Source organism: Schistocerca piceifrons, chromosome X (assembly GCF_021461385.2).
Source record: "Schistocerca piceifrons isolate TAMUIC-IGC-003096 chromosome X, iqSchPice1.1, whole genome shotgun sequence".
Lineage (NCBI taxonomy): Eukaryota > Metazoa > Arthropoda > Insecta > Orthoptera > Acrididae > Schistocerca > Schistocerca piceifrons.
The window spans coordinates 847,007,616-847,022,809 of NC_060149.1; positions in this window are offsets into that span (position 1 = coordinate 847,007,616).

Sequence of the window (15,194 nt, forward strand, 5' to 3'; positions counted from 1 at the left end):
ATTTCATAACCAACAAATAGTGGTAACAGTCCAAATTTGCCCCTGGAAATGTCTCACAGCTTAAAATCTTATTCCGGGATCTCTATCTTACTATTAGATGATCAATCTGAGACTTCCCGGTGTCACAAGATCTTTTCAACGTATACAACGTTACTTCATGATTTTTAAATGAAATGTTGTCAATGATTAAATTACGGTCTGTACAAAACTCTACCCGGCGGCTTCATCTTTCATTCCTTTCCGCCAGGCCATATTCAGCTAAAACATTTCCACCTCTTCCCTTTCACACTATCAAATTCCAGTGCCCATCACAATTACATTTTCGTCGCCGTTAGCTATCTGAAAAATATCTTTTATCTCATCATACATTTTCGCAATCTGTCCATTACTTGCGCAGCTAGTTGGCACATATTATAGCTAATTTTTGAATTAAGCTTGTTCTGATTACGAAAATTCGTGTAAATAATTTTTCTAACCCTACCAAAGTTCCTTCTCTACCAACGGTTAAAAATCATCATCCTCAGACTGCTTTCGGCAGGCAGCCACAAACCCGTTACGGCTTTTATAATGTTCTCCACTCGACAAATCATTACGATATTAATTCAAATTATACAATAAGTCACAAAATGATTTACCATGTACTATTTACTTTCAGAAGTGATAATGCATTGTAAATTATATACAAAGTGTCTAAATCAGCCAAGACAACCGAGGAAACTGATTTCATTTATGACGACAGAGCACATATACTGAAACATTACTCCTCGTAACCAAACAAGCTTATTGTATAGATCAACACCTTAGTTGATATTTTTATTACAAATGGACGAAATGCTTTGATTAAGCAAATTTCTCCGTGTGACAGTCTCTAATATATGCTGCGGATATGGATATAAGAACAGAGAGATTTTGGCCATAATGCAGAGGGTATGAGATGAACAGTGGAACGTGAGTGAGTTAACCTCACTATTAGTGAGAGGGCGCGTAGTAGCGCTGACAAGCACAAGCGGCCGGTAATTCCGTTTGCAGGATGGCCGCCCATTGGGCGCTTTCCTGTGCGCCAGTTATTGTTCCAGCCAGACGTAATGGCGCCAGCTACTATCTCGGTTTTATTGCTAATGAAGGCGCAGGAAGCCATAATCACGACTTGCGCCAGGATAGCGGCGCGCACTTTATTATTTGATGGAGGAGCAGGCCCCTCAAGTGACATCGGAAGCGCAGTTGGGCGATCGCAATGACGGCGATCGGTCATTCTTAAGGTCTGCGTGGGTGGGGGGCGGCGGCCCTTCGCCTCGACCTACGGCGTCCACTCTCTTCCGGACGGCGGAGCTTTCGCCTCTGCCTCTGCCTCTGCTGAGGACATCACATCCGGCGATCACCGACACCGTGGACAGCACACTGGTACGGCCAGCGTATTAATACGACGCCAGACAATGACGAATGCGGAAAAGATTACCTCCGATATTTAATTCAACTGTGTGAAATTTTTCATCACATAACAGGTAGAAAGAAATGGAAATGAGCGTATGGCATTGTTGGCCGCCAAGTGCATGTCTTATTTCAGTCGCCGCCACATTGGACAACTTGCGCGCCGGTGATGAAGATGAAATCATGATGAGGACAACACAACACCTAGTCCACGAGAGCAGAAAATCTCCAACCCGGCCGGGAATCGAACCCGGGCCCGCTGCCCGGGAGGAGGCACGTTACCACCCAGCTAGGCAGGCGGACACATAACAGTTATTAAATTATTAAACTTTCATTTCATTCGGATGTGACGTGAAATATCAACATCAGTGTCAGTTTGTGACACACGGCCGCGAACTACACTACTGGCCATTAAAATTGCTACACCACGCAGGTGACGTGCTACCGACGCGAAATTTAACCGACGGAAAGAAGATGCTGTGATATGCAAACTATTAGCTTTTCAGAGCATTCACACAAGGTTGGCGCCGGTGGCGCCACCTACAACTTGCTGACATGAGGAAAGTTTCCTACAGATTTCTCATACACAAACAGCAGTTGACCGGTGTTGCCTGGTGAAACGTTGCTGTGACGCCTCGTGTAAGGAGGAGAAATGCCTACCATCACGTTTCCGACTTTGATAAATGTCGGATTGTAGCCAATCGCGATTGCGGTTTATTGTATTGCGACAATGCTGCTCGCGTTGATCGAGATCCAATGACTGTTAGCAGAATATGGAATCGGCGGGTTCAGGAGGGTAATGTGGAACGCCGTGCTGGATCCCAACGGCCTCGTATCACTAGCAGTCGAGATGACAGGCATCTTATCCGCATGGCTATAACGTTACAGGCACGTCTCGATCCCTGAGTCAACAGATGGGGACGTTTGCAAGACAACAACCATCTGGACGAACAGTTCGACGACGTTTGCAGCAGCATGGACTATCAGCCCGGAGCCCATGGCTGCGGTTACCATTGACGCTGCGTCTGCGATAGTGTACTCAACGACGAACCTGAGTGCACGAATGGCAAAACGTCATTCTTTCGGATGAATCCAGGTTCTGTTTACAGCATCATGATGGTCGCATCCGTGTTTGGCGGCATCGCGGTGAACGCACATTGCAAGCGTGTATTCGTCATCACCATACTGGGGTATCACCCGACGTGATGGTATGGGGTGCCATTGGTTACACGTCTCGGTCATCTCTTGTTCACATTGACGGCACTTTGAACAGTGGACGTTACATATCATACGTTTGACCCGTGGCTCTGCCCTAGATTCGATCCATGCGAAACCCTACATTTCAGCAGAATAATGCACGACCGCATGTTGCAGATCCTGTGCGGGCCATTCTGGATACAGAAAATGTTCGACTGCTACCCTGGCCAGCACATTCTCCAGATCTCTCACTAATTGAAAACGTCTGGTCAATGGTGGCCGAGCAACTGGCTCGTCACAATACGCCAGTCACTACTCTTGATGAACTGTGGTATCGTGTTGAAGCTGCATGGGCAGCTGTATCTGTACACGCCATCCAAGCTCCGTTTGACTCAATGCCCAGTCGTATCAAGGCCGTTATTATGGCCAGAGGTGGTTGTTCTGGGTACTGATTTCTCAGGATCTATGCACCCAAACTGCGTGAAAATGTAATTACATGTCAGTTCTAGTAAAATACATTTGCTCAATGAATACCCGTTTATCATCTGCATTTCTTCTTGGTGTAGCAATTTTAATGGCCAGTAGTGCATGTTTTCGCTATGATGTCGAGGAAAAGTGGCTCTGCATTTCATTTAAGGATTTATTGACGTACATGGAACCTGCGCTGTGTAAATCATGATGATTGTTGGACAGAGGCTAATATGAAAGAATACGCATCGCAAACATGCCATAGGGGTGACATATTAGGGACCCACACATTCCTCAAGGCGTTTGTGGTGTGAACCGGAGCGTGGAGTCTTGCACTATTCGCCTGGCGTATACTACCTGGTACGCTGGTTATGAAGAGGACAACATACTAGCGGGAACTCATCTATTTTCAGCAAATAAAAATGAACAAAAAAAATGTTCTGTTATCGTATCCAGTACGTTCAAATGGTTCAAATGGCTCTAAGCACTATGGGACTTAACATCTGAGGTCAAAAGCCCGCTAGACTTAGAACTACTTAAACCTGACTAACCTAAGGACATCACACACATCCATGCCCGAGGTAGGATAAGAACATGCGACCGTAGCAGCAGCGTGGTTCCGGTATGAAGCGCCTAGAACCGCTCCGCCCCTATCCAGTAAGTCCACACACCATGATTCCAGCAGTTGGTGAGGTATGGGTATCGAGAATCGCACTTAGCGTCCGTCGCTGAACGTTACAGGATAACACCAAATGTCACAGTTGACTCTGACCATTCACGATGGAAGTCTCTGAGTTGTGTGGTGTAGTGTCAGCGGCATACGACGTATGGCAACTCGATGTCTCACCTGAGCTTCCAGTAATCTGATCGCGAAGGTTAGTGGTGAGAATCTGCTTGTAATATCTGCCCGTATTGCAGCTGTTCTCATCCGTCCTTTCGTCAGAACCAGTCGAACAATTCTGCGATAAGGTTGTGGTGTAGTCCCGTTGGAAGTGTTCCACACTGTTCTAATGAGTTCTGCACTCATTGCACTGCAGTTAACTGTCTGCGCGATCTGTAGATATGATGCTTCATCGTCCTTCAGGCTACAGAGTGCGACTTTCTCCAAGTCTGAAAGATGACGATAATCTGCACGTGCGTTTCCATTTGCTATGTTGTTTTTCGACATACACCTGAAATATCGTATTAATGTTAGATACAACCAAGAGCATAACATACAGTATTCTTCGTCTGTAGGGGTGATTTTTCCGTAACTGAAACTACTGAAAATAATCTAGCGTAGGGATGAAATCTTAATCGACAAATCCCACAGACATGGATAATCTGGAGTATTAGTTTTGCAGCGTTCTGTCAAGGTGTTCAGATGTAACTCTTTGTTCAAAAATGTGTGTGAAATCTTATGGGACTTAACTGCTAAGGTCATTAGTCCCTAAGCTTATACACTACTTAACCTAAATTATCCTAAGGACAAACACACACACACCCATGCCCGAGGGAGGACTCGAACCTCCGCCGGGACCAGCCGCACAGTCCATGACTGCAGCGCCTAAGACCGCTCGGCTAATCCCGCGCGGCTGTAACTCTTTCCATTCCGCCAGTTTCGAAAGAATAACACAGGGGCACACTGCAGGGATTTTCTTCGATGCCTGTTTACGTGATAGATTGAAAGAATGTGTACTTCAACTACCACGGCCAGCAAAGTTCCCTCTCAGGTAAATTCGCTGTTTCCAATGTGTTTCCATAAAGAAAAGAACCTTAGCCGTTATCTTTCCTTTGATGACGAAGTCATTAGAGATAGAGTACAAGCTCGGGAAGAAAACACTGGCCACAACTTTTCTGGCTTCCATCAATTGCTTTGAATTTTTTTCTTTCATTTCTGGACTAAAGGACTCTACTCATGTCTAGTGTCAAAGTCGGTAGAATACATTTTTAAGCTTTCCGAAAATCAGTGAGACATTTACTTTCTCGTTAACATTTGTTAAGAAGTTATAAAATACTCTGTGCTGTTACTTGAAAGTACGAGTTCCGTCTCAAAATAAATGGCCCATTATTTAGCGATTAACTTGCTCTTGTGTAGAGGTATAAGCCGATTTTCCGTGTCGACTATACAAAATTCTTGTTCTATTTATCGGTAACAAGTTAAAATGTCTCAGAAAATAAATAACCTGATTGCGTATGAAGTATCATCAATGATTTGATATTTCAATGCAAAATAGGATAACGGGTCCCAGATTTACAGCGAAATATATTGTATTTGCGCACTTTCAGGAATGACTGCAGGAAGCTTAAGGTAAAGTTGTCGTGCAACCCGGCACCAATGTACCTGATAAGTGGCAGACCAAATATCGCCGCAGAAGACCTTATTGGGCGACACTTTGTAAATGCACTACAAACTTCCGCTTCACTGTTAGTCACTTCGTTGTTACGGTAATACCACAAGTGTCTGGTCACATCGTCGTCAAATTGACGCACAGAGCGATATGAAGGAGTGATAATATACCACATCCGCCTTGCGACTCTAACGGGCCATTCAATGCCGACTGTCATCATCTTCCAAGTGCGTTATTCGAATGCGGTATGACGTGTCTAGAGTCAGTACAACTCCCTCCAGACCATCGTCAGCTTTCCAGCCACTACTGTCTTATATAACTGCTCAGTTTGTATCACGAGGCTTTGTACATCCACTTCCAGTCCTTTCACCAAGGAAAACTGCCTGGCAGTACCAGATGTTCAAAATATGTGCTCAACTTAGGGCCAGAGGTGGACCAACGCCTTATTGGCTTGCTCAGTGTGTGGAGCTCTTTCTCTGTAATAAATCATCCATTTTTTTCTAAAACTGTAATAATTTGTTTCTCCGTATGTGTACATCACAGATATTGATTTCCGTCCCATTCGGATTATTCTTCTGTGGTGCGTTTTTTTTATGTCTTAGAGTGTATATATTCGAAAAATACAAAACCACCATCACTATAGCATCGTTGTTAGTTAGCTGCCAGAGCAGTGAAATGATGAATTTCTGTTTCACTTGCTGAATGGCTACGAAACGTACCTTTCTTTTGTTAATACTAAGCTCAGCACTGAACAATCTACAATATTGTATTCAAAGCAGACTGAAAAGCAAAATATAAAGTTTAAGATAAGTTTCTGTCTATAATATATTTCAAAAGCAGTCCTTTTTCATTGGAGAACAGCACAAATCAACTGCAGGAAAATGTAAGCATTTAAGGTAAAGAACTTTCAGCTACTTTCCACTTTAAGAACAAAGGGGGCAGAAACACTTTAATGAAACAGTACGTAGATATACTTTAAACTTCCGGATCACGAAAAAGCTGAAAATACGTCGAAAAAGTTACAATATTGATTTATGAGCAGTATTTTTATAAAGATTCTCTTATATTTGTTCTTTTTGTGGACTTCAGTTCTAAGACTGGTTTGATGCAGCACTCCATGCTACTCTATCCTGTGCGAGTCTCATATACAAATAGCTTCTGCAGCCGACATACTTCTGAATCTGCTTACTGCATTCATCTCTAGGTCTCCCTCTACGATTTTTATCCCCCACACTTCCCTCCAGTACTAAACTGGTGACATATTGATGTCTTAGAGTGTGTCCTATCAAGCAATTCCTTCTTTTGATCAAGTTGTGCCTCAAATTTCTTGTCTCCCCAATTATATTCAGTGCCTCCTGATTAGTTACGTGATCTACCTATCCAATCTTCAACATTCTTATATAGAATCACGTTTCTAAAGCTTGTCTAAATTGTTTATCGTCCATGTTTCACGTCCATACACGGATACACAGCAGACAAATACTTTCAAAAAATAATTCCTAACACTTAAATCTATATTCGATGTTAACAAATTTCTCTTCTTCAGAAATACCTTTCTTGCCATTGCCGGTCTACACATTACATGCTCTCTACTTCCGCCAGTATCAGTTATTTTGCTGCCCAAATAGCAAAACTTATCTGTTCGTTTAAGTGTCTCGTTTCCTACTCTTATTCCCTTAGCATCACCTGATTTAATTGGACTACATTCCATTATCCTTGTTTTGCCTTTGTTGTGTCCATCTTATCTCCTCCTTTCAAGACAATGTCCATTCCGTTCAACTGTTCTTCCAAGTCCTTTGCTGTCTCTGACTGAACTGCAATGTCATCGGCAAACCTCACGGTTTTTATTTCTTTTCCCTGAACTTTAATTCCTACTCAAGATTTTTCCTTGGGTTCCTGTCCTGCTTGTTCGGTGTACAAACTTAATAACATCGGGGATAGGCTACAACCGTGATCCACTCCCTACTCAACTACTGCTTCCCTTTCACGCCCCTCGACTCTTATGACTGGCATCTGGTTTCTGTACAAGTTGCAAATAGTCATTCGCTCTCTGTATTTTACTGCTACTACATTCAGAGTTTCGAAGAGAGTATTCCAGTCAACACTGTCAAAAGCTTTCTTTTATGTCTTACAAATGCTACAAACATAGGTTTGCCTTTCCTTAACATATCTTCTGTAAGAAGTTGTAGGGCCAGTATTGCCTCGCGTGTTCCTACATTTCTCTTGAATCCAAAATGATCTTCCTCCGAGGTCGAGTTCTAGGGGTTTTTCCATTCTTCTGCAAAGAATTCCTGTTAGTATTTTGCAAAAATGACAAATTAAATTGATTGTTCGGTAATTTTCACACCTGTCAGCAACTGCTTTCTCTGGAACTGGAATTACTACATTGTTCTTGAAGGCTGAGGGTATTTCGTCTGTCTCATACATCTTGCACACCATATGGAAGAGTTTTGTCGCGGAATATCGTCTTCACCCGGGCCCTAGTTTCGACTTAGATCTTTCAGAGGTGTGTCAAATTCTTCCCGCAGTATCATTTCTCTCATCTAATCTTCATCCATGTCCACTTCTATTCCTATAATCTTGTCTTCTAGTTTATCTCACTTGTATAAACCCTCTATACACTCCTTCCACCTTTTAGCTCCCTCTTCATTTCTTAGTATTGGCTTCACATCTGAGCTCTTGTTATTCATACAGCTGCTTCTCTCTTCCCCAAAGGCTTCTTTAATTTTATTTTAGGCAGTATCTACCTTTCCCCTGGTGAAATATGATTGTAAGTTTTTAATTTGTCCTCTAGCCATCCCTGCTTAGCCGTTTTGCACTTCCTGTCAATCTCATTCTTAAGACTTTGTACTCCCTTCCACTTTCTTCATTTGGTGCATTTTTCTATTTTCTCCTTTCATCAGTGAAATTCAGTATATCTCATGTTATCCAAGGCTTTCTAGCAGGCCATATCTTTTTACCTGTTTGATCCTCTGCTGCCTTCACTATTTCTTGTCTTAAAGCTACCCATTCGTCTTCTACTGCGTTCCTTTCCCCTGTTCTTGTCGACCGTTGTCTAATGCTGCCTCTGAAACTCTCAACAACCACGGGTTCTTTCAACGTATCCTTTTCCCATCTCCTTAATTTTTCTTCTTAAGTTTTACTCTACAGTTCATAACCAACAAATTGTGGCCACAGGCCACATCTGCCCCTGAAAATGTCTTACAATTTGAAATCTCATTCCTAAATCTCTGTCTTACCGTTATATAATCGGTCTGAAACCCTCCGGTGTCGCCAAGTCTCTTCCACGTATACAACCTTCTTCTATGATTCTTAAACCAAGTGTTAGTGATGATTAAATTATGCTCTGTGCATAATTCTACGAGGTGGCTTCCTCTTTCATTCCTTTTCCTGAGTCTATATTCACCTCCTACTCTTTTTCTTCTCTTCCTTTTCCTACTGTCGCGTTCCAGTCCCCCATCACAATTACATTTTCGTTTCCTTTAGCTGTCTGAATAATTTCTTTTATCTCATCATACTTTTCTTCAATCTTTTCATTATCTGCGGAGCTAGTTGGCATGTAAACTTTTGGGACCGGCCGGTGTGGCCGAGGGTTCTAGGCGCTACAGTCTGGAACCGCGGGACCGCTACGGTCGCAGGTTCGAATCCTGCCTCGGGCATGGATGTGTGTGATGTCCTTAGGTTAGTTGGGTTTGGCTGGCCGGTGTGGCCGAGCGGTTCTAGGCGCTTCAGTCTGGAACCGCGCGACCGATACGGTCGCCGGTTCGAATCCTGCCTCGGGCATGGATGTGTGTGATGTCCTTAGGTTGGTTAGGTTTAAGTAGTTCTAAGTTCTAGGGGACTGATGACCTCAGATGTTAAGTTCCATAGTGCTCAGAGCCATTTGAATTTTAGTTAGGTTTGAGTAGCTCTAAGTTCTAGGGGACTGATGACCTCAGAAGTTAAGTCCCGTAGTGCTCAGAGCCAAACTTTTGGTACTGCGGTAGGCATGAGCTTCATGTCTATCTCGGGTACGATAATGCGTTCACTATGCTGTTCGTAGTAGCTTATCCACATTCCTGTTTTCTTATTCATTATTAAACTGACTCCTGCATTACCCTTATTTGATTTTGTACGTGTGTCTGTTCACCTGACCAGAAGTTCTGTTCCTTCTGCCATCGGACTTCACTAATTCCCACAATATCTAACGTTAACTTATCCATGTTTTCTGCCCAATTAAGGGATCTAATATTCCACTCTCTGATCTGTAGAACGCAAGTTTTGTTTCTCTTGATGATGATATCCTCCTGAGTGGCCCCACCCAGAGATCCGTGTGGTGTCACCGCCAGACACCACACTTGCTAGGTGGTAGCTTTAAATCGGCCGCGGTCCATTAGTACATGTCGGACCCGCGTGTCGCCACTGTCAGTGATCGCAGACCGAGCGCCACCACACGGCAGGTCTCGAGAGACTTACTAGCACTCGCCCCAGTTGTACGGACGACTTAGCTAGCGATGCAACACTGACGAAGCCTTGTTTATTTGCAGAGAAGATAGTTAGAATAGCCTTCAGCTAAGTCAAATGGCTACGACCTAGCAAGGCGCCAAAGCAATTGATAGTTATCGTATGAAGCATGTCTCATCAAGAACGATGTATACAAATGATGGATTGAAGTTAAGTATTCCCGCAGCTACGTACTTTTCTTTATAGCATTCATTACGTATCCTGTTTCAGACCTCACGCCATCCTGCGTGAGTTAAACGCGTGCCTTTCGGTCACCCGTCACTGTGGACTGGCTGTCTTGTCAGTCCACAACAATCCGAATGGGGGACTATTTTACCATCAGAATATTTTACACACGAGGATGCCATTATCATTTAACCGTACAATAGAGCTGCATACCGTCGGGAAAAACTGCGACTGTAGTCTCCCCTTTCTTTCAGCCGCTCGCAGTACCAGCAAAGCGAGGGCGTTTTGGTTGATGTTACAAGGCCTGTTCAGTCAATCATCCAGGCTATTGCCCCTGCAACTACTGAAAAGGCTGCTGCCCCTCTTCAGGAACTACGCGTTTGTCTGGCCTCTCAATAGATATCCCTCCGTTGTGGTTGCACCTACGGTACGGCACGCAAGCAACCCCACCGCCAGTAAGTAAGGTCCATGGTTATTTAAATTCTGCACGAAAACATTCGAAACCATTAACGATAAACGAAATTCGAAATGTGCCACTTGATATTCAGTGTTTTCCAGAATTTCTCGTAGATACTTGTTAATCTGACATCTATTTACCCTTTATTCTCATCTCTTTGCTGCTTTGGATTAATATGTAGTACAATTCCTAATTCATTATCTTTGTCGAAGCATTCTTTCATAGACGTAAAATGTTATAAATGTAAAACAAAGAGTTAGAAACAAGGTTTTAAATTGTGAGAGATTTCCGAAGCCAGATTTGCTCTCTGATCGTACGAGGGCGTGCTGAAAAGTAATGCCCACGTTTTTTATCAAAAAATTCTTAAAGCTTTTTACACAAAAAAGACTTTATTAACGTTCTACATCTTGAAACGTCATGTCCACCTATTTATTTCGCTCCATGAGACGAATACAAATCTTCCAGCGAGGGACCAGTTTGATGATACAGTCATCGTAGAGTATTTTTCTTTGTTGACGGAGCCAAAACATCACCTCTGCTTGCACCGCCTCATGACTATCAAAGTGAAATCATTAAAACAGATATGAAAACAGATGAAAATCGTATGGGATCAATTCGAGAATAAATGGAGGATGATTGATGACAGTGAACCCAAAGGGTCGGATTGTTGCAGATGTCACAGCACTCGGTTGCAGTCTGGCATTGCTGAAGAAAAAAGTGCTCCATGTGTGGACGAACTTCTCAGATGCTTACGTTACACGCCGCCCAGTTACAAGCTGCTTGTGGTTGTGGAGAGCCCAAAGAGAGCATTTGGTAACGATTGACTGAAACAGATGGAGATGAATGGGTACCTTTGAGTGATGGAATAACGAAGGTAGTGGAGGAACAACTAGGTAAATAGATCAGATGCAGTAAAAATCATTGCATAACATTGGCGGTAATGAATTAATTGACGGAAGGAGCAAATACGAAAATGCAGTAAATGAAGAAAGTGAAAGGTTAGTAGAATTCTAAAAAGTGACAACGATAGAATTTTTAAAGTTGCAAATGTAGTAAATTTAGCTGGAAGAAGGTATGTTGACTTCCAGAAAGAGAGAGTGAACGAATGTACAAAATGGCAAAGCAGAAGCGGATGGAGAAGAAATGATTGCCTGTGGGTAAAGTCGATGCCATCGACAGTACAGTTAAAGAAAGCTTTGGGGAAAATAAAAACTCTGGTATCAATATTAAAAGCTCTGACGGGAAACAAGTACGAAGCGAAGATGGGTATGCCGAAAGGTCGAAGGAATATATAGAAGGGTTGTATAAAGAAAAAATCCGAAGACAATTTATGGAAAGGGATGAGTAAATGGATGAATGTGGCAAGGTGGATGCGATCTAAGAGGATAATCTGAGAGAGCACTGAAAGACTGAAGTCGAAAGAAGACACCTGTAGTAGGTGTCAGTTCCTTAGAATTATTGAGATCCTTGGCAGAACATGTCATGAGAAAACTGTTCTGTCTGACATGCAGGATATATGACTCAGATGGAATACCCTCATATCGTCAGATAAAGACTGTAATAATTGCAATCCCAAAGAATGTGGTTGCTGGTAGATGTTAATACTACGGAATCATTAGTGTAATAAGTCACGGTTGCAAAATAGCGACACGCATTATTTATAGAAGAAAAGCCGACCTCGGGGAAGAGCAGTTTGGGTTCCAGAAACACGGGAGGTAACGCCGACCGTGCCACGCATCTTAGAAAATAGACTGAAGATAAGCTAACCTGCGTTTATAGCATTTGTAGATTTAGAAAAAGCTTCCCAAATTGTTGACAGAAATACATTCTTCGAAATTCAGAGCAAAACCTTCTCTACGACATGTACAGAAACCAGACTGCAGTTGTAAGAGTTAAATGAGATAAAAGGTAAGTAGTAGTTGACAAGAGAGAGAGAGAGTGTTGTAGTTTATACCCAATTTTATTCAGTCCGTACATTAAACAAGGAGTAAAGGAAACCAAGGAGTAACTTGGAAAGGAAATTAAGTTTCAGGGGCCGGCCGAAGTGGCTGTGCGGTTCCAGGCGCTGCAGTCTGGAACCGCGAGACCGCTACGGTCGCAGGTTCGAATCCTGCCTCGGGCATGGATGTGTGTTATGTCCTTAGGTTAGTTAGGTTTAAGTAGTTCTAAGTTCTAGGGGACTAATGACCTCAGAAGTTGAGTCCCATAGTGCTCAGAGCCATTTGAACCATTTGAACCAAGTTTCAGGGAAAGAAAATAAAAATATTTGAAGTTTGCCGATGACACTGTAATTCTATCAGAGAAACCAAAGGAAACGAAAGTAAAACATGGAGACTGGAATGTAGTTCAATTAAAAAAGGAGACGACGAAGGATTTATATAGAAATGAGATACTGAAAGTAGTAGATGAGATACGCTATTTTGGCAGTAAAATAACTGTGGACGTACTATGTTGCTCTATAGGTAAAGGAAACGACGAAGATTAACTGTTGAGAAGAGAAGAAAGTAACAGTTATGAAAATGTGATGCAACAGAAAAATGCTCAAAAATATGTGGGTGGATCGAGTAACTAATGAAGAGGTTCTGAGTCAAATTATGGTGAAAAGGAATTTATGGCACAACTTTAGCAAGAAAGGTGACCGTTTTGTAGCAGACTTTCTGAGGTATCAAGGAATTGTTGATCTGGCAAAGGAGGAAAGGGTAGGCTTAAAAACTGTAGAGGGAGGTCGAGGCTTGGCTAAGCAGGTTCATATGAATGCAGGTTGCAGCAGTTATGCAGAGATGAAGAAGCTTTCATGAGGCAGCGTGGAGAGCTACATCAAACAAATATTCGGACTGAATACCACAACAAAAGCAATACAGATATTTGCGTTTTTAAAAAAACATTTTCGAAACTCCTTTACGTATCTTCAAGACATATTTACTGTGAGGTTTTGATAGCTGTTATTGTTTCACTGCCTTCATTATCGATCAGATGCCGATAACAGATAGGACTGTTTATCCACAGTAGAAGCTCGGCGGGTAATTGCAAGGTTCCAACCTCATCTATACAGTATCATACACACCTTCGCTGTTCAGTCGTCATCTACACTATAGACCGAATATTCCATTTCTACCAAAAAACATAACGGAAATCGACCAATTTTAAAAGTGGCTTCGAAAATTTCAGTTGTAGAAGTTTTGTGCGTTATGTGTTTATATGTAAAACAAATTTAGCTGCACTTTTTATCAAACTGCATTTTAGAAATAATCAGTAATTTATATTCAGGCCGACTGAGTCGCAATGGCAAAAGTCAAACATCGGGCCAGGAATTACTTTATTGCTCATATGACGTAGTTCGGAATTTATCCATCATCAGATACCGAAAAAACCGGATGCAAAGTTATTTTATCAAACACAGTTATGAATAGCTATAGCGTTCCACTTTCATTGAAATCATCTGGCACTAATATACTACATCCACCGAGGAGCGATTGCTGCATGTGGATATGGCGTTTCAAGTAGTATGTAAAACAACGTTCTCAGTGTACAGTTACAATTTGTAGAGTATGGACCAAGAAGACATTTTTGCCACCTGGTGCCATTACAAAACGCGTAGTGGCGCCAAGACACATTAACTAATGTACATTCGTTATATAGAGTGTCTGATGGCTGTAGACAAACTTACTATAAAATAAATATTTTTATACAAATGAGAATGACGCATTACAGTTATAAAAGTTTACACAAAATAATTGTTAAGACCAGGAGTATTACGTGTCTCAACACATCGTCCAAAGCTGCAATCATAACAACTGTGTGATATGACAAGCCACATGAAAATAAAATATAAAATAGTAATACAAACATACGTCACGAATATATATACAGGCAGTAAGACAGAGTAAGGATAATATATTTTCGTTAAAACTAGGACAGTCAGTCTGTGAGGCTCAAATCCGGTAAGAGAAAGTACCCCATACGCGCTATTGCGCTTACATCAAATCGTAGAACCTTTCTCTGCCGTCTGTATCTTATATTATATGGTTTGAGATGTACAGTTACACTAAGTATTGTAAATTTTGAGTTTGTAGCTTTTCTAAAGCTTCACAATTTTAACGTTCGATGATACGTGGAACCAAATAATATTTTCTAGTTTTATACACTACTGGCCATTAAAATTGCTACACCACGAAGAAATGCAGATGATAAACGGGTATTCATTGGACCAATATACACTCCTGGAAATGGAAAAAAGAACACATTGACACCGGTGTGTCAGACCCACCATACTTGCTCCGGACACTGCGAGAGGGCTGTACAAGCAATGATCACACGCACGGCACAGCGGACACACCAGGAACCGCGGTGTTGGCCGTCGAATGGCGCTAGCTGCGCAGCATTTGTGCACCGCCGCCGTCAGTGTCAGCCAGTTTGCCGTGGCATACGGAGCTCCATCGCAGTCTTTAACACTGGTAGCATGCCGCGACAGCGTGGACGTGAACCGTATGTGCAGTTGACGGACTTTGAGCGAGGGCGTATAGTGGGCATGCGGGAGGCCGGGTGGACGTACCGCCGAATTGCTCAACACGTGGGGCGTGAGGTCTCCACAGTACATCGATGTTGTCGCCAGTGGTCGGCGGAAGGTGCACGTGCCCGTCGACCTG